This window comes from Cryptomeria japonica, unplaced genomic scaffold (genome assembly GCF_030272615.1).
Source record: "Cryptomeria japonica unplaced genomic scaffold, Sugi_1.0 HiC_scaffold_73, whole genome shotgun sequence".
Lineage (NCBI taxonomy): Eukaryota > Viridiplantae > Streptophyta > Pinopsida > Cupressales > Cupressaceae > Cryptomeria > Cryptomeria japonica.
The window spans coordinates 470,573-475,000 of record NW_026728895.1 but is presented as its reverse complement, the minus strand read 5'-3'; the positions used below and the strand labels follow the sequence as shown (position 1 = coordinate 475,000).

General features: G+C 63.6%; 1 non-coding gene across 1 annotated transcript; it reads right to left on the bottom strand.

Moving 5' to 3' along the window:
• Positions 1-2,450: 2,450 nt before the first annotated feature.
• On the bottom strand, positions 2,451-2,569 carry LOC131863921 (5S ribosomal RNA). The gene has a single exon (XR_009362814.1). It is a non-coding gene; the product is annotated as a 5S ribosomal RNA (ribosomal RNA).
• Between the last annotated feature and the right edge of the window lie 1,859 nt (positions 2,570-4,428).

The following is a 4,428-nucleotide window of genomic DNA, read 5'->3' as shown; positions in this document are numbered from 1 at the left end:
AGGCCCGGTTGTTGGGTGCGCTCCCACCCTGGCGCGCGCGAAGTTGGAAGTTGGGTTAATTGCCCGGGCGCGCACCTTCGCCAGGGTGGGCACCTTGGTGCGCACACCTTGGCTGGGCTGCGCACCAGGGCGGGCTCAAGATGGCACCAGCATTCCCTTTTTCTCACTATCTTTCAAAACGGAAATTTTAAAATCTCGTTTTTTTTTTGCCTTTTATGGAAATTAGTGAAGGCATCGCATCAAAGGTGCGCACCTCGCTGCCCACCTTGGTGTGCTCCGAGGTGCCCACCACGGTGCGCAACGCCGGTGCGAACCCGGGAGCGCCCCGATGTGTGCTCCAAGGTGCGGCGTGCACGAAGTCGGACCCCGGTTTGCCCCGGGTGCGCACCTCGCGTGCACCTTGGTGCGCACACCTTGGCTGGGTTGCGCGGCCTGGTGGGCACCATGGTGCGCACCAAGGAGCGCTCCGAAGTGTGCTCCAAGGTGCGGCGTGCACGAAGTCGGAGCCCGGTTTGCCCCGGGTACGCACCTCGCGTGCACCTTCGCCGGGGTGGGCACCTCGGCTGGGTTGCGCGCCCTGGTGCGCACCAAGGAGCGCTCCGAAGTGTGCTCCAAGGTGCGGCGTGCACGAAGTCGGAGCCCGGTTTGCCCCGGGTGCGCACCTTCGCCGCGGTGCGCACCATGGCGTGCACGAAGTCGGAGCCCGGTTTGCCCCGGGTGCGCACCTCGCGTGCACCTTCGGCGGGGTTGCGCGCCCTGGTGGGCACCATGGTGCGCACCAAGGAGCGCTCCGAAGTGTGCTCCAAGGTGCGGCGTGCACGAAGTCGGAGCCCGGTTTGCCCCGGGTGCGCACCTCGCGTGCACCTTCGGCGGGGTTGCGCGCCCTGGTGGGCACCATGGTGCGCACCAAGGAGCGCTCCGAAGTGTGCTCCAAGGTGCGGCGTGCACGAAGTCGGAGCCCGGTTTGCCCCGGGTGCGCACCTCGCGTGCACCTTCGCCGCGGTGGGCACCATGGCGTGCACGAAGTCGGAGCCCGGTTTGCCCCGGGTGCGCACCTCGCGTGCACCTTCGCCGGGGTGGGCACCTCGGCTGGGTTGCGCGCCCTGGTGCGCACCAAGGAGCGCTCCGAAGTGTGCTCCAAGGTGCGGCGTGCACGAAGTCGGAGCCCGGTTTGCCCCGGGTGCGCACCTCGCGTGCACCTTCGCCAGGGTGGGCACCTCGGTGCGCACACCTTCTCAATGTTTTCTTGCCTTTTCTGGAAATTGGTGAAGGCAGCGCATCAAAGGTGCGCACCTCGGTGTGCTCCGAGGTGCGAACCCGAGAGCGCTCCGAGGTGCCCACGAAGTCGAAAGTCGGGTTAATTGCATTGTTTTCCCCGGGTGCGCTCCGAGGTGCGCAACATCGGCGCGCACCAAGGAGGGCTCCGAAGTGTGCTCCAAGGTGCGCACGATGGCGTGCACCTCTGGTGCGCACGATTCGGAGCTCGGTTTGACCGGGGTGCGCACACCTTGGCTGGGTTGCGCACCTTTTGTGCGCTCCAAGGTGCGCACGAAGTCGGAGCTCGGTTTGCCCCGGGTGCGCACCTTCGCCAGGGTGCGCACCTTGATGCGCACGCCTTGGCTGGGCTGCGCACCTTGGTGGGCGCCATGGTGCGCACCTTTCGTGCGCTCCAAGGTGCGCACGAAGTCGGAGCTCGGTTTGCCCCGGGTGCGCACCTTGGTGGGCGCCATGGTGCACTCCGAGGTGCCCAAGATTGGTGCGCACCAAGGAGCGCTCCGAAGTGCGCTCCAAGGTGCGCGCGAAGTCGAAAGTTGGGTTAATTGTCCGGTTTGCCTCGGGTGCGCACCTTGCGTGCACCTTCGCCAGGGTGGGCGCCTTGGTGCGCACACCTTGGCTGGGCTGCGTACACCTTGGCACCCGCGTTTCCTTCATTTTAAATTTTTTTTTTTTACAATCTCTCAAGTGGGAAATTCTATAATCTCAACTTTTTTTGCCTTTTCAGGAAACTTTTGAATGGAGCGCATCATTGGTGCGCTCCGAAGTGTGCTCCAAAGCTCTCTCCAGCTGCGTGCACCTGCCCCGGCCGCGCACCCGGCCCCGCCCAGCTTCGCTCACCTGTCCCGGGCGTCTGGTGCGGAACCTTAGAGTAAGAAACATCACCGTGCACCTTGGCCAACGTGCGCGACTCGACCGAGCGCGCACTGGCCGAGGTGCACACCGATTTCACCTGGGTGCGCGCGCAGCACCTCGGGCGCACCGGGGTGCGCGCACAACGCCCGGGTTGCACCGTGGCCTGTGTGCTCGGGGCGCCTCGGGTGCGCGCTCGGTGTCGCCCCCGCGCGCGCGGTAGTGCGGGCAGCGCACCCCGGCCCGGCCCGGCCCCGACGAGAACGCAAACGGGCAAAAGGTTTATTCAAATAGCATTGCGACGCCCGGCGAAAAACTAAAAAAGGGTGCAACACCGGGACTTCCCGGGAGGTCACCCATCCCAGTACTACTCCGGCCCAAGCGCGCTTAACTGCGGAGTTCTGATGGGATCCGGTGCACTAACGCTGGTATGATCGCACCCGTTATGAGCTTGTCGCAGTGTGTACTTAGCAAACCGCGACCCACGTGCGAATCCACCCCGGCCACCCACCCCCGTCGAGGTGCACACCCTCCCTCGCGAAGTGCGCCCCGTTCGCCAAGTGTGAGCCCTGCCCGGGTGCGCGCACCTTGCTAGGGCGTCGGGTGTGCACCCGGCCCGGCCTACGTGCGTGCACCTGGAGGGGGCGTCGTGTGCGTGCAGTGTCCCGTCTGCAACGCGGTGCCCACACACCACCTCGGGCGCAACGACCTGCGCTCACATGTGGGCCGAGTGCACCTTGGTGCATGTTCGGGGCGCCTCGGGTGCACGCTCGATCTTGCCCTGGTGCACCAAGGCGCTCGGTTTGCCCCGGGTGCGCACTTGGTGCAAGGTGGGCACCCAAAATAGGGATCAAGCACCAAAACACAAGTTTCGGGATGCAAAATGGGACCCAAGGACCACAAATGCGTTCCAAGACCCATGATGGGTCCACGAGAACAAAAATGTGTTCCGAGACTTAATAAACAAATATTGGGTTTTAGGAGAAGAAACATGCTCTGATGCCCAAAACGAGAATCGACCCCGAAAAGGCCACAGGCCAAAAGTGGGATGCGAGACAAAAAAAAATGGGACCCGAGGACCAAAATTGGGTTCCCAGGTCGAAGACAGGGCAACCGGACAAGAAACGACCTCTAAGGCTCGAAATGAGTCCCGACGACTAAAACTTGACAAGAAGCACCCATCAGGCACCCAACTCGACACCCATGGGATGCCGACCCACCCGGGCTTCCACCTAGCACACCTTGGCACCCACCCACCCTCGCACCCAACCTCGCACCCAACTTAGCACCTTTGAACCCACATTGGCACTCACCCTGACCCTGGCACCTTGGAACCCACATTGGCACTCACCTTGACCCTGGCACCCACCTTTGCACTCACCTTGGGACCCACCCTGGCTCCCACCTCGGCACCCACCCAGACACCCACCTTGGTTCCTTGGCACCCACCTTGGATCCTTGGCACCCACCCCGACACCCACCTTGGCACGCAACTTGGCTACTTGCCACCCACCTTGGCTCCTTGACGCCCACCCCGACAACCACCCCGTGACCTACCCTGGCTAGGGTTGGTGCACACCCACCCTGGTGCCCACCTTGGCACCCACCCTATGACCCACCTTGGCACGCACCTTAGTACCCACCCCGTTACCCACCCTAGGACCCACCCCGTGACCCACCTTGGCCAGGGTGGGTGCACCCACCCTGGTGCCCACCTTGGCACCCACCCATCCTAGCACCCAGCCTGTGACCGGGCTTGGAACCCAACCTTGCACCCGCACCCGTCTTGGCCAGTGTGGGTGCGCACCCATCCTGGCACCCACGTTGTGACACACCCTTTAACCCACGCACCCTAGCACCCACGTTGGCACCCACCTTGGAACCCAACCTAGCAACTTGGCACCCACCCCGTGACCCACCTTGGCATCCACCATAGCAGTCGCCGACTTGGCACCCACCTCGGCACCCACCTTGACACTTGTGGACCCACCTTGCCACTCACCCTAGCATCGACCCATCCTAGCACCCACCCTGGCACCTTTGCACCCTAGCACTCACCCATCCTAGCACCTAACCTGTGACCCACCTTGACACTCACCCTCGCACCCACCTTGGAACCCAACCTAGCACCCACCCACCCTGACACCAACCCTAGCACCTACCCACCCTTGCACCCACCCTGTGACCCATCTTGGCACCCACCCATCCTACCACTCAACCTATCACCCACCTTCTCACCCACCTTGGCATCCACCTTAGCACCCACCCACACTGGCACCTTGGCACCCACCTCGGGCAAGG